The 20,640-nt window shown below is 34.1% G+C and overlaps 2 pseudogenes; one reads left to right on the top strand and one right to left on the bottom strand.

Annotated features, from left to right (window-relative positions):
* Window positions 1-7,036: 7,036 nt before the first annotated feature.
* Window positions 7,037-7,155, top strand: LOC145268548 (5S ribosomal RNA; annotated as a pseudogene).
* Window positions 7,156-18,718: 11,563 nt separating this feature from the next.
* On the bottom strand, window positions 18,719-18,846 carry LOC145268467 (U2 spliceosomal RNA; annotated as a pseudogene).
* Window positions 18,847-20,640: the final 1,794 nt, after the last annotated feature.

Below are 20,640 nucleotides of genomic sequence, written 5' to 3'. Positions count from 1 at the left end.
TCGAAATATATTTATGAATTTCAATATAAATTTCAAACAAAATAAATGTTTGTTTATTTTGTAATAATGCGTTGTTTTTGGCTTCAAATGTATATAATACGTATTTTATTTTATCCAAACTCAACCAGTGCTTCTACGGAACAAGAATCTAACGTGAATTCGCGTGACCAACGCACCGATCCGAGATGAAAAAAACTACCGTAAAAACAACAAACGGAATTTTACTTGCTGATTCTCTGCTCCAACAACAACATTGAAAAAAAGAAAAGAAAGACAAGAAAGAAAAGAAAAAAGACATACTTAAGATGAAGTTTTGCTTCGAAATATATTTATGAATTTCAATATGAATTTTAAACAAAATAAATGTCTGTTTATTTTGTAATAATGTGTTGTTTTGCTTCAAACGTATATAATACGTATTTTATTTTATTCACATATATATATATATATATATATATATATATATATATATATATATATATATATATATATATATATATATATATATAACCAAGTTAAAGGTATTAACTTATATACTGACGAGCTGATGTAAAAACTCTTTTAAAGAAAATCAAGTTAAACACATTTTAGGGATCTAAGAAATAGTAGCGCAAAAGTAAATATTCCAACGTCCACTCGTTGAATACTCGCTGAATGTTTACTGCAAATGTCAGCTGGTTCGGCATTTATTTGTGCTTACTGACTCTCAATTCTTTAATTCTGATAGTCTGGATTTTGAATTCCAGCCGACGGCGCCAAGAGTGGTATTTTGACTTTCGGACTCGCCGCAATTATCACTTCATACACTTATAATTGATTAAAAATGAATCGCTAGTTATAAAAATAATATTTAATTAGCGGGACCTGTGGAAATTCCACAGGGGACTCATTCATATGTAATATATTGATGTTGGTATTCTGTAGATGTGCAGTGTAAATGGAAGCGCTCTGATATTATTGTAGCTTTTTTTGTTAAAACTGCAAAAGTATTTATCTAAGCTAGCACGAACGCCCAGTAAAGCCCGGTCGTAAAGTACGCTTAAATATGATATTTTAATTCTTGTTGATTTCGTATATATTATCAAAGTGTTAATATTCTATCGATTTTTATATATTATAAAGTTGCTATTTCAAAAAAAGATATATATATCCATATGATTTGGGTGCATCAGCTTGAATCGAAACCAAAACTTATGATATATATATGCATATATATATATATATATACATATATATATATATATATATGTATATAACTTAAGTTACTTCAGCCATCATCGAAACCAAAACCAAATCTAATGAAGAATTCTTGATAAAATTATTTATAAAAATATAAATGATATAAGTGCCATCAGCTATAGTCGAAACCAAAACCAAAATTCAGGATTCTTGGTAAAATTATTTATGACAAGAAACAGAAGAACGACCAAGATGTAAGTGTGACCTACAAAAGAACACACGCTATCGTATTAATATATAGATATTTATTTAAGTATATTAGCGTTGTATTTCAAGAAATAGATAGATAAGTAGAAAGGTGTTGATATAATTATAGATAATAGATTTACCAATCAATCGTGCTATCTAGGCCATACTATGATGTATGTATGTATCAGTATTTTTATCTGTAGTTACTTATCGATCTATTTATCCACCTATCCACTACTTTAATTCACTCGTGTATATACGTGTGGGTGTGCGTGTGCGCGCGCGTATGTGCGTATACATATGTGTGTGTAGATCACAAAAGGTTAGCAATGGTGAGTGCCAAATGGGAGATCGTTTTGGAATTCTAGGCGCTGTATGTGCTCTCTGTGAATCTCGGCATTGTTTTCAGTCGTCTATAATCTCTATTTACCACTGGCATTTTACAACCAACTCAGAAGAGGTGTGGTTAGAGATTGTACAACTCTTGCCACAAAAATTGCACCCTTACAATAGCAATTCATGGTCTGTTAAAACTGAAAGAAGGTACCACACACACGCACACACACACACACACACACACACACACACACCCACACACACACACACACACACACACACAGAGGGAAAGTAACCAGTGGAGTGCAACGAGGTTAATACAAGAGTGCTTAACATCGGGATAGAGCAAGTTACACTTTCAATTTGTCTTTACATAAGCAGTAATTTGTTGCTACACAGTCATGAGCATGTTTCGGTCTTCTAGTATTTAGTAACTAGAGACCTCTTCAGGCAACAACATTTATATTCAAAAGCGGAATTCTTAATGAAAAACGAAAATCAACTTTCTTTCTTTCCTTCTCCTCAATTCTCCTCTCCTTCATCTTCTCCCATCGTCGTCTTCCCATTTCCCTCTTTTCTCTTTCTCTTGCCCCTCTCTCTTCCCTTAACAGACCGTTAGGAGTTCAAGAAATGGTCAATAGATCCGGACGAACCTTTAACCTTTCCGCGGAAACACCTAAGAATACTAAGAGAAAAGATATAATATAAAAAAATAATTATAAAAATATAGATTTTAGACCTACAGCGAGCTGTAGACACACGGAACAAACACTATATTTACCTCCTCAATGCCAACCCTACCTACTCCAACCCCTAACCCATAATAAAAATAAATAAATAAATAAAAATTTTAAAAATAAATAAATAAATTCACACCCAACCAACCTTGTTCTCCACACAACTCAACTTCAACCTCTGACCCCCTTTTTTTTTACTAAAAACCTTCTTTTGCTGAAAGTTGATTTTCGTTTTTCATTAAGAATTCCGCTTTTGGAAATAAGCGTTTCTGCCTGAAGAAGTCGCTAGTTACTGAAAACTAGAAGACCGAAACATGTTCATGATTGCGTAGCAATACATTACTGCTTATGGAAAGACAAATTAAAAGCCCCCCTCTCTCTCTCTCTCTCTCTCTCTCTATATATATATATATATATATATATATATATATATATATATATATATATATATATATATCAGTGACTAGCAAGGCCACAAGCAAAACACTCTGTATAAAGCAGCAAAATTTAAGCTGGCCTCCCATCATACTATGCATACAAATGTAGGTAAATTTGGTGATATTTTATTTGTTTGAAAATATAAGTTCTTATTTACCAATTGTTACAAACTATTCAACCGAGAATAGCACACACACACACACACCCATACACACACATGTGTGTGTACGTTTATATGCATATATATATTTATATGTATATACATATATATACACACACATATATATTATCAAAAAGGTGTTATATATATACATATTTATATATATATACATACATATATACATATATATATATATATATATATATATATATATATATATATATATACCATCTTGTTTGATAATTTTATAAGTTCCAAATCTCAACCACTATTGGTCAGAATTTTAAAATTGAATGAAGGGTCGTTTAAAAGATAATGATCTTAATTGAGCAGTGCGCTATATGTATGTGACATTTGCACTTCTTAAGGTCACACATTAAGTTGATTCAGAGCGTACTTTTGGCACATAAACTTTTAAAAATAAGCAACAAATCACTAGATTTTTACAAACTGAGGTTTTTGGAACAGCTTTTAGCTTACTTTATGTAAATGTAATATTTACCCTTTACGCTGCACACTAAATGTGTTAATAATTGTCTTTATTTATCCAAGTTCTGCATTTGAATTACAAAATATCTTAAATTTTACCAAAACCTACTGGCCTTGATAGAGGGGAGACTAAAACTTGCTAATGCAATTTCAAATTATCTGAAATGACAGCAAGGGGAGACTTGATTCCAGACTTTTTAGATTATACTCAATATATGCTAAATATACCAATTGAAATATAAGAAATAATTAAACACATTTATATCAGGAAATCTATAAACAAGCATTGAGAATGATCACAAAAGTTTGAAATCATGTCTCCCCTTGATATAATTACAGATCATTTGAAATCATATTAACAAGTTTTTATCTTTCCTACATCAGGGTCTATATATATATATATATATATATATATATATATATATATATATATATATATATATATATATATAATATAAAGCTGAACGTCTGTGTGTGACTGGTCACGAATAAGCCCTTATATGGTTGACAATTATAGAAAACTGATCACATATAATGATAGAGGATGTACAGAGACACAGGAATGGGTATGCTTGATCTGGCATAATGATGGTTCATTAAAATTGTGGGGTCGGTGTACGCGCCTGGTCCACAAAGTATGGAAATAAAAAAATTAAAAATAAAAAAACATTTACAAGTGTTTTTGATATAGATGTATATAATAATGCTTTGATCAGTATGTTTTAACTTAAATAGGGATGGTATATTAAAATTGTGGGGTCTGCGTTCGCGCCTGACCGCCATAGAATGGAAATAGGCACAAACTTTAATAAAGACTTTTTATATCTATCTGCGTAAGTATACTTTGATAATTATATTTCAGTTTAAAGAAATATGGTATAATAAAATTATGCGGGTGTTCGTTCGCGCCTGACTTCCATAGAATGGAAATATGTCACAAAATTTAACAAGGTTTTTTTAATATAAATCCACAGAATATTGTGATAAGTGTTTCGGTGTGAACAGGTATGGTATAATAAATTATGAGGTTTATCTATTTTATTTTTACTTTCATCATATTTTGCTTTGGTTTTGATATCCCCAAATTCGAAGATATCTCTTTACAACCCTTCCTTTTCATAACCTATCATACTTTCATAAATCATATTTGCTTTGGTTTTGATACCCCAAAATTCGAAGCTATCTCTTTACAACCTTTCCTTTTCATAACCTATCATACTTTCATAAATCAGTCCATTAGGCTGCTTTTGAACCCAGCCAACGACGGGTATTTGTGCTAGTATATCATATATATATATATATATATATATATATATATATATATATATATATGATATACTAGCACAAATACCCGTCGTTGGCTGGGTCCAAAAGCAGCCTAATGGACTGATTTATGAAAGTATGATAGGTTATGAAAAGGAAAGGTTGTAAAGATATATATATATATATATATATATATATATATATATATATATATATATATATATATATATATACACACGTCAATACTCCCGTGTGTTTAATTTTACTTCAGTCGAAGTTCTCAAAAATCATAAGCCGCCAATTCAAAGAGCTAACATTTAATCTCTATATAAAACATACAGATATTCGAATGTTGCATTAAAGTTCCCTTTTTACTTTTCAAACACTGAGTTAGTAAACAAGTTGAAAACAATTTCCCTCTCCACAACTGACCATTTAAATATATTATTGTATAACTTTCTTTTTGGCCTCTTCTTCTTACTAGTTTTCCAGGGCAAGAATTCTTCTAGTCTGGTAGAGTATCCAGCTTCGTTATGCTAGTTGAGGCATTAGCATTTGGCGAAAGTATACCATTCCTCGTAAAAGTCAGTGTGGGTCAGTTTTTTTTTATTACATTTTCACCCCAAACAAGTCAGTGTGGGTCAGGTGTTCTTAGATCGCGAATACCATGTGATTCTTAATATTTAGTCAGGGTGTACTTCTAGGGAAAAGTATCCTCACGTCAGGTTGTCCTGACAAACGTCTGGACGTAGAAACCTGAGGCACTAGACGATAGTGTCCGGTAGGTATTCAAGTTCTTTACAGTGCGTATTCAAATTCTCTTCAGTAGGCATTCAAATTCTCTCCAGTAGACATTCAAATTCTATGTTTTTTTATGTGTCTATTCAGTTGTATTTATATTCATGTATTTTGATTTCAAACTATCTCTTTCTGTGTATTTCTCTCCTTCCCTCTCTCTCTCACTCTCTCTCTCTCTCTCTGTATATATATATATATATATATATATATATATATATATATATATATATATATATATTTCTACATACCTAAGAAAGAAGCCCCCTTTTTCGAAGTGAAAATTCCCTAACAAAGAATTTAATTAAAACAAAAGGAAACGCCGACCAATACGGAAAGATTGGATTTCACCTCCTAATTACGTTATTCTATCTTTAATAGAATCAATCCTGATTGGTGGACGTAAAGACGACTTACTTTTTGTTAATTTGTCAGCTTGTAACTGACGCAATTATTTCAAAACTATCATTGGCTCAATTAGACGTTAATTAGATGTGTTGCTCTAAGCTAAAACGTTTTGATTTAAAAAAAAAAATGATAAAACTCATCGGGAATTTAAATCGATCTTTTTTGTTTGCACATTCTTATTCTCCTTTTTTGCTTCTTTGTTTATTATTATTATTATTATTATTATTATTATTATTTGTTTTTGTTTGTTTGTTTTATCGATTGTTTTATCGTTTGTTTGTCTTTTCTGAACTGTCCCCATCAGATAATCTTTCTCGAGTTAAACGATAAAAAGGGGTTTTATGCAGCAATTTTTTTTAAACTGTAAAATTAGCTTTTACCTTATTATTATTATTATTATTATTAGTAGTAGTAGTAGTAGTAGTAGTAGTAGTAGAAGCAAGATCACCAGCATTAGCAGTAGCAGCAGCAGTAGTAGTAGTAGTAGTAGTAGTAGTAGTAGTATGTAATGTATTTGTTTTATTGTGCATTTGGTTGGAGTAACCCTTGATATGTACCTTGACTGTACGATTCCAAAATCTACAATAATCAAAAGTTTCTTTTAGTGGACCGTGCAGCAATATACGACTGCTTTGTTGCACGGTCAGTTGTTCCTATTTATCTGTCTTCTTACGACGGCAATGTTAGACAGAATTCCAGCCTGGGGGGGGGGGAGGCTGCATCCAGTCCTTCCTCCTACAAAGAGGTACACTCCCTATTGGAACACAAAATAAAACTTCCGTCAATCTACATGGATTACTCCTTCCCTGGCCGATGAAAGAATAAATCCAATCAAACAAAGTGTAGCATAAAAATAGATGCTACGCGTTGTTTGTAACACAAAAACTCAATCAAACAGTATTTTGTTATTGTTTGAAATTTGCGTCGCTTCTGCACACGATTATATCGAGTACGTAACCATCATACAGACTCATACTCTGGAGCATACGGCATAATCACGTTGATACACCTGTTCCCGTCAGATCACCGAAGTCAAGCAACGTTGAGCCTGGTTATTACTACAATGGCTGACCAATTTGGGAAGTCCAGGTGCTGTATGTAGGAGGACGTCGACACCTCCCTGCAAAAAGTTGCAAAAACCTAACGTCGTCATCTCTCCTAACGGGGATATACATGCGACTGGGGACCGCTTGTGAATTTCATACTCCCATGAAACTTCCTCCTTCGGAGGAAACCTGTTAAACCTTGAATAGGGTTGGTGCTGACTGCACATACGCACACATACTCTGGAGCCATTGGAAAGAACATGGTTTAAACAATGAGTGTGTTTTATTCTTCTGACAATATTTGAAATATCATCATCATCATCATCATCATCATTCACTTGATGAATGGCGCCATCTTTGCTATGTCGAACAGCTGTGGAAGTCCCTGGAAAATACCCTCTTTATCATTACGCAATCATTGCAACATATTATCCTGAATAAATTTGGATCACCATCACCACCACAACTACCACCACCACAACTACCACCACCACCTAACGAAATTTTGTGAGAATAACACAAGGTGCGAACGGTAATCCGAATAATCCTAATAATACAAACTTTTGTAGTATTCTGCCTTTCGCTAAAAGTGAAAGTTTACAAGGAGTACAATTCCACACTCAGCACCAAGTCAGTATGCCTTTCCCGCTTCGAGCCAAGTATTTACAAACTCTCATTTATTTTAGTACTCAGTAGGCTTAACGTTGCTTAGCCCCAATGATCTAACCGGGACTATTTCTTAAGATGTTTTATAAGTCCAATTCCTCTGTCACCAACCGGTATCATACTCATATCTTTCAACGACCATGTCGTTTTTAAACCATACTTGAACTCCTGATATTTTGTTATTGCTCCCGTTTGGCTCTATTACGACCGTATCCATTTGAAACGGGTTACATAAAAAAAAAATGAGCACACTCGTGTATGTCATAGAAACGTAAATCCAAGATGCACTGACCGCCACATGAAAGTTAATAGCCCTAAAGTTAATAACCATCTTTCTGTTTTATGTTAGCAGTGTTTGACGATCTGTTAAGCATCTTTCATTAGAAATCCCAGTAGAGGTAGTTGCATACATTGTTATGGTGGACAGTGTAAACACCATTTACCAAGAGGATTTGACAATCAGACTAAGACTCTCAATCGTTGAATGGCAAAACTTGCACTGACCGTTTGCTTGTAGGTCAGCCGTTTTTTATGTAGATATTTACAATAATCCTTATCCCTGAGTGGCTTCCGGGCTTTGATAAGTGGTGACCATCTTGTAAAAAAAATCCGTTCATTACTAACCCTTGATCTTGTCCGGCTATCATATGGAAGTCTGTCATGCTTAATATAACCTATATCTACTTATTACATACTAGCGGCCGCGTCAGCACACACAACGCCTAGTTAGACAAAAAATCGAGTACACTCAACATCAAGTACACACAACGTCGTCTTACCATCAACGCTTACCCTGTGAACTCGGAAATTCCCATATGCACAAAACAAAATCACTAAAAAAAAAAAAAAACTAAGAGTAAGGATAATAAGTAAACCTTGTAAAAAATGGTGTGTAAGATTATTAGGAACATGCCAGGATTTGAACCTGGACTCTTCTGATCTGTAATCAGACGCGTTATCTATTGCGCCACAAATCCTGTCCGTATACCAAAAACTGTTACCGCGACTGCATACAGACAGTGCTAAATTCCATTGATATGGGCAGGTAACTTTTCGACAATTGCACGACACAGCCCCCTTTTTGGGCTTTTTGTGTGACTTGACGTTGTTCGTTACGAACCATATAGAGATAAGGACAATCTAGGTACGCACACCTTTCAGAGGAAAAAAGAATTGTTCAATTCGGTGCATGCGTTCGAAAGGTTTATTGGTATATATACACACATAAATAAATAAATAAACATGTAGAATTTTACACAAAACAACACAAAACAAGAGCGAACTTCTATAATCAATGACAAAGATTGGAATTGTCTAACAGAGGTGCAGAATAATACTGCTCAGAGGTGTATAGTCACGGAAACTCAAGAGACCGAGCGATACTGAATACCGCTCCACAAAACTATCAATCGGTTAGTTGCGTCATAATGTTTTTAGGATTTTAGACTCTTCATTCACTTTCTCGGTGCGAAGTTTTAAATTATGCTGGCTATTTTAAAATTGGCCTTTTTTTTTTAACTATACCCGTAATTTGCTCGAAGAATCGTATTCTTTGATATAACTTATAAAGAAGGGGAAAGATGGCGAGAAAAATCTTCTACAAACCATTAATAGTCGTTACTGAATGCTTTAGGGCTATTAACTTTCATGTGGCGGTCAGTGCATCTTGTGTTTACGTTTGATGTTTTCCTAAATTACCGAAATAAATGACGCGGATGGAAGAAACATTCGGCTTAGATACATGTTTTCTACATTATTGAAAGTGTCTTATTCGCTTGTCTTCCATTAAGAGACTTATCTGAAAACAAATCCTTCTTTTCTCGAAAACTTGACGCCGTTCGTCATCGTTTAACTATGTTTGGTCTACGGCATGTGATCTCTGTTCCACGTCACTCATGTTACGTCACCCGCCTTTCATCCAACCCTGGAGGCAATCTTGTTTTACAGATCTGTGTTTAATATTCACATTAGCTTATATAATCGCTACTGACGTAGGCTCTTATGTGTAACATATGTGTCATACTACTCATAAAATGCCACTTAATTAGTACATGTGTTGAATGCGATTTTCTTTGCTTTGATTGTTGATTGATTGGTTGTTTTTGCTTTATGGCATATCAACCTTTTTCAGGCTAGTTAATGCCGAATCCAGTGATTTTGAAGAAAACTTTTTTTTAATAGAATTTTCTTTTTCAAGTTGGTTTCTATTTAACCCATAGTTGGGACCCTAGCAGATACTACAACTCCGGGTCAGAGTGAATTTGGGAGCAATGGCAATTAAAGGGTGGCTCCACATTTCTCAAAGCCTGCAAGCTGGGGCCATCGGATATAGTTTAAGGTCATATCCAGGATCCTACTTTGATTGTAAAGCCATGCTTGTAATAAAAAAATATACCCCAAAACAGGTGGCAAAATATCGCGGGAAAAATATTATCCAATTGGAAACATTATTGCAAAACTGCCAGTTCCAATCCTGTCAAATAAGGTTTTAATCCAGGTAAAGGATTATTGTATTGACCAGTCAAGATCAGCAGGGACTCGCTTCCCTATCAAAACGAAAAGCAACGTCTAAAAATTTCAAAGAAACTAGTCTATGTTATTCAGCAATTCTAGTGCCTGACTGTTTTCATGTTTACCGCTTCTACCTATAATTATGATAGTTTATATCTCTGTGTCACCATACCACGTCAATTATGACAAAAATATTGCAAAATTTATATCGGATTGTTTTCATAAAAAAAGGCATCGAGGAATTTTATCAGATTCATGCAACTGAAAATAAACTCGTTCTATTTATTTTCTGTTGTTGACATCGGAAACAGGACAATTACGAATTTACGTTTTCTTTCTTTTTTCTGGCGACATCCGTGCGCATGGAGGGATCGGGAAAGAACTAGTCAACTAGTTAAAAGCCTAGACATGACCTTGCCTGTCTACGGCATGAGGATCAACGTAGAAAAGGGTAAAGTGTGACCAAACAACATCACTGGCACCAGAAATGACATAAATGCCAAAAGTGATAAAGTTAAAGCCATTAACAGCTTTACCGACGAGACATCGATGCACATAGAGGGGCCAAGCAAGAACTAGTAAACTTAGTTAAAAGTCTAGGCATGATCTCGGCAGCCTTCCTCTTTACCTTATTTTTTTTAAACAAAAGGAAAGGTAATGCGTGTAAGGTGTATTGTCTTGTCGAACTCGGGAATCTATCTGACAAACTCAGGAATCTTTCTATCGAACTCAGAAATTTGCGCAGAACATTTTTTTTTTAATTCACGACGGTTGCATGCTCTTGACTCGTATAAGTCCTAAGTAAAAATGATTCCCGACTTAGACAAGATACATATTAAAGTTGGAGGTTACATTGGCTGAAACGTTGTGAGAATAGTAGTCCGAAGAATTCGAATAATTCGAATTATCGATTCTCATATTAAAAAAAATTAGAAACATAATATAATTTTTTTTTTAAATTTCTTCCTTTGAAGATTGTAACGCCGAGTATGGGGCAGCCAAACCAGCATTGCCCTGCTTTTTATTGAAACCAACCGAGAGCTCTTTTTAGTATCCTCGCTGTTCCCTTAAGTGCAATTGCCTGGACCTCTTTTGCATTTAGTTCACCAGGAATATTATTTAGTTAGGACTTCATGTTCTTCATAAGCCCTTTGGCACCTATAATAACTGGTGTGCTTGATATCTCTCTAAGATTCCAGAAAATGGATTGCTCTATGTTTTAAAAAGTTGAAAAATGAGACTATTTCCCGAAACGTACTCCAGTTATTAATAACAAATGAATTTTAAACGCATTCATTATATTTTTCCTTTTATTTACATAAGCACACCCACACACACACACACACACACACACACACACACATATCAAATGTATATATATATATATATATATATATATATATATATATATATATATATATATACGAAATTTGTAACGTATGCTTTTTAAATAAATGGTATATATACACTATTTATGTAAAAACGCATATATATATACTATATTTTAAAATGCATACGTTATAAATTGCATATATATATATATGAATTTCATATATATATATATATATATGTATGTGTGTGTGTACTTATATATATATATATATATATATATATATATATATATATATATATATATGCGATTTATTTAAAAGCTATAGGTCACGAATTTCATAGATTTTAAAATAAATAATAGGGATGCGTGCGTGTAAATAAATAAATACATGAAACATTTAAAAGCGGTAATCAATGTTCATTTTACATATTAATTACAGTCGTGGATCACATGCCTCGATGAATAGAACTACCAAGTATTCAATAGATCGAATTCCTAATTGGTCTGTGGACGTCTATATATATCTTCTATTTATCTACACATCTATCTATCTATCTATCTATCTATCTATCTTATGTATCTGGGAGTGTTCTTCCGAAACAATACGATTAAAAAAAAGAAGCCCGTTTTTTTTACCAATGTTAACACTTTTACACACCCTAACATCACAAGTGCATTTGAGACGTTTTATCACCGCACCAGCAGAAGAGCCCACCCTACTAAATCAACTGGAGATTCTTTTATAAGACAGGGGCGCGTTCGAAATTGATGTTTCTTTTTAGAGCACAAACGTCCGATTGTAACAGAGCGCGTATGAACGTATTTGAAAATATCAGTGGCAACCAAAGGATAGATGGCTAGCCAAAATATTAACCACACGAGCAGCAGCCGTTTCAGCAAGTATGCTAATTAGCAAATATGCGCGGGCTTGCGCCACAAGAAAAAGAAAAATAGAACAGCATGTGGTGGAAGAGAAGCAAAGTGCGAGCTACGGAAAACGGGCGTGTTAAGTCGAAGACGAGAAGTGGCTGGCTCTAGCCGGCATGAGGTCAAGGATAGAAGCAAAGTGCACTAGGCGATATGGACATGTGGCTCTGTGGTGGCGGGCGATACGGCAGGTTTTGTTAATCCCGTGATAGACGAAATCAACAGTAAAAAAAATAAAAAGCAGCCATTGTTAGAAAGTAATGGTAATAAACACGTTTCGCTAAAGCAGGAAAAAAAGCTGAGTCGGATTTATATATTTTTGTTGATTCCTTTGCGACGGTGCCGGACGGCGTGGGCGTCCTGGAGAGGATTGAACCGTAACGGCCGCACTACACTATGATAATTTACTTTTGTACATTTTGTTTTAATTACAGGTAATTCTGTAAAAAATAATTTCATGAAATCACAAGCAGGTGCTTTGATAAGACGAGGGCGATTTCGAAATGAATGTTTCTGTTCAAAGAACAGTTGACTCATGAAACTTGACTTTTGCCTCTTAAACTTTAATTCAAGCCATTATTTACAGATAATTTTACAAGCCATTTTATAAAATCAAGGGGTCCATACCGAATGGTATATATTATTTAATTATCCAACCGCGATCGCCCTTCGGGGCGCGTGGCGCAGTGGATAGCGACGTTGAATCTCTACAGTTCCAGAATAAGCATTGTCTGAATATAGCGGTTTCAATCCAACCCAAAGCCGGCCAGAGGATTAGTTGACCAAAAAAAAAAACGTGGTGAGACGACAACTATGGAAGGCAGTAATTACTGAAGACACAGTTAAGAGATTCCGCATTCCTATCTTGTAGCGGTTAACCACCTGACGAAGGCCAGAGGAATAGTTGGCCGAAACGTCGTGAAACAACAATTATAAAATATGAGGATAAGTCAGCAAATAAATAAATAAAATATGCAAATTACTCATCCCAAAGCATCTAATAATTAAATCAAAGCAATTCTTCACTTATGTGGCATACAAACAAATGAAAAGTAAAAGATTAAAAACCAACGGCGAAAGTAATGTGGACCAGCGCCAAAAACTTACTGAAACCGACAAACAAAAAGGAATTCGACTGCTTCGTCAGAGTGAAAGGTATACACTGCAGAGAGCTTCTGAAACAAGTCAACAAAGAGAAATTCGCTTGCAGAAACAGAGGGAAAACATTATAGAAGTAAAAAAAAAATAGATTAGAAACGCCTCAGTGGAAAGAAAATTGAGTGAGCAACCAAAAAATTAGAGGCAACAAGAAATAACGAAACGATAGAGATGAAAGAAGAGAGACTAATCAGGTGTAGAATAAGAGATAAACAAACACAAGATAAAGAGAAACTGTGTCAGAGAGAAAATAGACTGAGCAGTCAGAGAATTAGAGATGAATAAAGGCGAGGTGACAAGACAGCATAACAAAGAGAAGAGAAACTGGGGGGTCAAGGAATAAAAGATAAACAAAGGCGAGATGACGAGAATGTTGTGGAAAGAAACGTAAGACTTGCTTTGCAAAACAGTCAAGATAATTTACGGCGCGGAGCAAAATTACAGGTAAATATTGGAAAATTGAATAAATTATGCTCTCTTTGTAAAGCAAAACTTGTTAGAGAAACTGCACATTTTTGCTGCATGAATGGTAAAATCAGATTGCCAAGGTTGCACACGTTACCAAATGAGCTCCATTATTTTGCATGCTGATCAAGGTGAAGAAGTTCGCCACTTCAGAAAACACCTAGGACATCCTTTGGTTGAACAGAAAGAAATCCATAAAACGGATGGAATCCATCTATAGTTATTCAAGGGCAGATCCATCACTATATCGGATCATTATTACTCGAGTCAGACAATCAAGCTCAGTTTATTCAGATATACTTTCTTCCAATGAGTTACATCGGAACATCAATAACTATGTGACCACATTTTTTTTTACAAGGAAGTCACCACTTATCAAGACCCGGAGGCCACTCGGGGATAAGTATTATTGCGTGTACAGTAATCAATGGGACAATATCGTAGTAATCGTTAATAATAGAGATCTGATAAAGTGTCTTACTTAAGGGGGCGGTTCATCAGAAATTTGTTTATGTTGGACTTGAATACATCCAAGTTGTAGGCAGGTGGGAAACAGGCAAACAGAAGAGAGTTCCACAGGCGTGCGCTTCTAAGAATGAAGCTTTGTTCATGGAATCTACGTTTTGATTTAGCCACAGATAAAGAGTGGGGAAAATTACTGACAGTGGTTTCAGCTAGACGGGTGTTTTTCGTGAAAGATTGGCGAAGGGCAACCAGAGATTGGAGATCAGACGAGCACTTTCCATGGAAATAACGAGAAAACATTACAACACGCTAAACACATGATATACGACACCTCCTAATGCAGTTATTTAAAGATCCTAGGAGGAAGCCAACTAATGAGCACGAAAGGCGAACAATAATCCAATGTGTAATGGATTAGGAATAGTTATCAACATAACAGTGAACAGCAAACGAAATTACGCCATAATGTTGAGAGAAAGAGGTGGAAAACTTCGGATAATATCAGAATATCATCGATCACATGATCTACTAAAGTATATACCGTTTCTCCCTAGCATCCTGAGATGACAATTACAAATAACTAACAATTAACTGCTATGCTTTATTATGCCTACCGCGTTATGATCCGTTGTGATGAGTTTAACCAACTATTAAGAGGTGGGAGATTGTTTCAACAGTATGTTGTGGATATAGCAGGAAAAATCGAAGTTGATCATTTGAACTATATTTGATTGAATAAAGTCTCCCTTAAATCTATAACACACACACGAGGGGGTTTAAAATATGGAATGGCATCTTGAAGAAAATGGAGGAGCTAAGATATAAGTTTTGTGTTCTTCTCAATAAAGCTTATTTATACTAAATAAATAAATTAAGTTTCTATATACGTCATGCAAATTATTTAATGAAATGAGTTTGGACATTGCACCTAAACTTTTTATTTACTGAAACCATATATTTAAAAGAAACAATGGTACTTATGTAGGGTAGGTACCGTGCTATTTTATATATAGTACTTTAAAGTTAAATTCAATTTGAAAGAAAAAGTTGCTGAAAAGCCTTCTACTTGAATAGCTTCTTCACTTGGACTGCTAGACGTTAGAATTCCCACTCTGTTTTCTGATTCCATGATTGTGCTAACCTGCAGATCTTTACATTTATAAGATATGATTTCTGTTTTCTTTTCAATGTCTTGAATGATAATGACGATCTTAGTAACATTGGCAAAAAAGTTATTTTGTAATCAACATTTGTTGGTGGTCAACGATATATGATGGAGATAAAGTTGACCAATACCTTGAATGCATTTATCCTTGGCCCTGTGGGTGGGGCATTAAAATACGCCGACTGCCCCCCTGCAGAGGGTAAAAGTCCCTCAATGGGGGTCCTGGATATGACCTTAAACTATATCCAGTGCTGAGGCCCTAGCTTGTGGGCTTTGGGGAATGTGGAGCCACCCTTTAATTGCCATTGCTCCCAGGTCCACTCTGACCCGGAGTGGTAGTACCTGTTAGGGTCGCAACTATGGGTTAAATAGAAACCGACGTGAAAACAACAAATATACTCTATTAAAAAAAACAATTTTCTTCAAAATCTTTGGATTCGGCATTAAATTACTCGAAAAGGGTTGATATGCCGTAAAACCAAAACAATCAACCAACCAACATTTATCCTTTCTTTTAGCATTTAGAGATGTTTGCTGAAAATTGCAGATTAGTACCATTTTTTTGATACAGTTGGAACAATAAATCATGAGTGCATTGAAAAAATTCCCGAACATGTAAATTTATCATTACATTCTGTTCTTTAAGGAACAGAAGTTACACATTGCTCAACAGAGTTATTCGTTTCGATAATAATCGGGATTACCTCCTCATAAACTTGAACTCAAGAAATGAACTCCGATCATTTGCATGAATAATATTGATCCACCACATTTATATAATGGTACCGGACTATTAATATAGGAGATGTATAATAATTTGACTGTTGCTAAAATTATTGCATCAAAGAGAAATCGTTTTGATTCAAAGATTGATCATTGCTTTTATCTCAAAGGAACACGATACCGTTTGCCAGAGTTCAGTTTCCTATACAATTAGCATTTGCTCTGACTATTCATAAGTCTCAATGACAGGTTTTACAAAATGTTTTAGTTTGCATAGACAAACCTGTCTTTACACATGGAGAGCTATGTGTTGCACTTAGTAGAGTTAATCGAAAGGATGACATAAAAGTGTTTTTAAATACTTAAATTGTACAAAATATGTTGTAAATAAAAGAGTATTGTCTTAAATTTTATTGACCCTTTGATTAAGATGTACATTAAATTAAATATTTATTTGACCAAACCGGTTCTAGGGGTTCTATTATATATATATATATATATATATATATATATATATATATATATATATATATATATATATATATATTCTCTTTCTATATAAGGGGAAGGTACGTCCAAGGATGGAGTACTGTTGTCACATCTGGGAAGGATCTGCTGGAAAGGATATATCCTGCCTTGATAGAATTCAAAATAGACTTCGTAGCCTCGTAGAAGATGTCCTTTTCTCTTCCCGGCAACTTCTTTCTAACAGAAGAGATGTTGCAAGTTTGTCTTTGCTTTATCGTTATATTCATGGCACGTGCTCGACTGAGCTTCAATGTGTTATCGCCCTTCGCCAAACTTTCACAAGATACACTCGTCTAGCTGAAAACACTATCAATAATTCCCTCCACTCTTTATCTGCGCCTATACCTAAACGTAGATTCCATGAACAAAGCTTCTTTCTTAGAAGTTCACGGCTGTGGAACTGTCTTCCGTTTTCCTGCTTTCCAGCTTACTGGAATATGGTTGTCTTCAAGTCCAATGTAAACAAGTTCTTGATAAGCCGTTCCCCTTAAGTTAACAAATTTACTGAATTTCCATTACTGACAATTACTATATTGTCCAATTGACTACTGTACACTCTTTAAACCTTATCCTCGAGTGGTCCCTGTGCCTTGATAAGTGGCGATGCCTATGTAAAAAACAAAACAAAAAAACTACACGTTGGAGTTTTGCACAAACATTAAACATGATATGAGTAAAAAAAGTAACAGAACGAAGTTTCCGGGAAAACTCAGGTTACGTCCCCATAGGGTTCCCTTTGGGTTAAAATGCCTAAAATTGGCACTATTTTTAATAAGATTAAAAAAATCGATGCCTTGGATTTTTATAAAACATTCTAAAATGTGTTAACATACTGATTTCTATGTAATTTTGTGTATGTCTACCCTTCGCGATAACTCTTGCGTGTGCCACTTAATTTTTGGGACTATTTTGCCATATTTGTCCAAAATTTTCTGTGTATGTCTATTTAGCAGTTTTGCATGGCGCTGCACTCAAATTTAACTATGTTAAGGCCTTGGGGACATTTGGTGTTAAATAAGGTGGAGAGGTATAAATGATGGTCTTAGTCATGTTTTTTTTTTTTTTTTTTTTTTGCATAGTGCAGAACTATAATGTAAAGATGTTAAGGCCTAAAACTGCAACGTTTGTTCATTTTCATTAGGATTGGGCGTTCCCTGGACCCTTTTTAGGCTAAATGAGGAGTGGGCAAATGCTAAACTTAGTCATTTTTTATGCCTCATTTACTGTTCACTGACGAGGGAGCATGCATGCTTCACTTGTTTTTGTTGATTTGAAGGTTCCCGCTTCCAAAAGTCCAAAATACGTTTATCTTTTCTACACACCTAGCGTATTGCTATTATTTTACTCACTGGGAATTGTCACACGGGTTATTATCAGAGATTTCCATTGACGACAAACGGCGGCGGCGGCATCATCATCATCATCATCATCATCATCATCATCATCATCATCATCTGTAGATTTTGCATTCACATTTGTTTGCAACTGTTTCAAAGCTTCAAATAAGAGTTTTTGGCATATGGGTCTACCACTCAATAGTTGGTAGTCGACAAAAAGTATAATGACAAAAAGTATAGTGACTATTTAATATTAAAACTTTATTACATTAAACATAGTACCTATTTAAAATGCCTCCCCACGGGACAGATTTAGACACCGGGGTCGTTTTTTTTTTTTATAACGTGGAGAAAAAATTGTCTTAGTCGTACAAGAGTTCTCTTCCACTGAGAGAGAAAAAATTGAAATGTAGCACCTGAAGAACAGATACTACACTTTGATCTTAGCCAAAAGGCCAAGAAAGACAAATTATTTTTATTAGCTTTGCCTCAACAGCGACACCATTTTTTTAATATTTCAAGGTGACAAGGTTTATTTGGAATATTCCACTTTCCTTTTTTAGGGATGCACAGCATGATAATGGACGGAGCGATAAGCGTAATGATATAATGATAATGTGCAGTTAAAGGAAATAACAATTCTGAGATATTTTTTCGGGTTGGAGTAAACTGAAATGAAGGAAAATACTCGTGTTTTGCTAAATAAAAGTTATGATAACAAATGGATAGATTTAAAACAGTAAAAAAAATCAAAATAACGTAGAAATTACGACCAATTTCTGTTTTGACATACATTTAAAAATAAACACTTGTTTATTTTAATATTTTCGTGTTGTAATTTGGCTTCAAACGTATTCCATACATATTTTATTTTAAAATTAAAATTCCAGTCAACGCTCCGAACACTGTTAAAAAAAAGGAAAAAAATACCCTGATTTTCAAATCGCGTGGCCAGGCGCGTTCTCCCAGCATTTCAAAAAACAATCCCGAAATTAACATCTCTTGTACTCTTCATTCAACTTTTTTTCACCTTAACATCATGACTTGAGAAAAGAGAAATATATTAAAGACTGACGAGGGCGTTTTACTCTGAAATATATATCTTAAAAATAAACACTTGTATAGTTTAATAATTTCGCGTTCTAATTGGCTTCGAACGTACTCTATACGTATTTTATTTTAAAATTAAAATTGCAGCCAACGCTACTAACAGGGATAAATAAAGAAAAAAAAAACTACCCTGGTTTTCTTTTTCTTGTTTCCTGTTTCAAATGCAAGTGGAAAGGAAGAGGAATTGAAGACGTTACCATTTCGCATGCACATTTGTCATAAGATAAACTGTATTTAAACTGAGTGTCGCAATTTGTATTTTACTTATATAATTTGGTTGAGGGCTGGCTAATAAATTTTTGGAAAACGGGATGAAATTAGGATTACGTGAAAAAAATATATCGATCATGATTAGGGTGTAATAAATATTTTTTTTTTCGAGGGGGGTATTCAATTCAAATGATGTAAAATACTCGTGCTTAGCTAAATAAAAGTTATGATAACCAACTCATAAATTTCAAGGAGAAAACAATTAAAACATTCAAAACCACATAGAGATTATTCCAATTTATTATTATTATTATTATTATTATTATTATTATTATTATTATTATTATTATTATCTATATATTATTATTATCTATATATTAATACGATAGCGTGTGCGTTCTTTTGTGTGTCACGCTTACATCCGGGTCATTTAATTGCTATGTTCTTTTATTTCTTCTCATAAATAAGTTAACCAAGAATTCTTCAGACGTGTTGGTTTCGGTTACGATTATGGCTGAAAGAACTCCATTTACACTGAACATCTACAGAATGCCAACATCAATATATTACATATGAATGAGTCCCCTGTGGAATTTCCACAGGTCCCGCTAGTTATTATTATTATTATTATTATTATTATTATTATTATTATTATTATTATTATTATTATTATTATTATTAGGGGGCATGTACATCAAATATAACTAGAGGGGAACAGTTACAACAGTTTCTACGTCTGCGTCGTACGCACTATGCAGAAAATAACATTATTACTTAAAATTTTAAAAAAAGTTCATTAAAATGATTTCTATCTCTATTGATAATGTTTACCCACTCATGTCTTTAATTTTTATTATAGCTTATGTTTGATTTCATACTTTAAAACATGACGCAAGTCATAAGTCTATGACGTCACGTCACAGCTATAACATCTTTATGTTT

This window comes from Euprymna scolopes, chromosome 43 (genome assembly GCF_053919585.1).
Source record: "Euprymna scolopes isolate OS-2025 chromosome 43, ASM5391958v1, whole genome shotgun sequence".
NCBI lineage: Eukaryota > Metazoa > Mollusca > Cephalopoda > Sepiida > Sepiolidae > Euprymna > Euprymna scolopes.
This window is presented reverse-complemented; position numbering and strand designations above follow the sequence as displayed.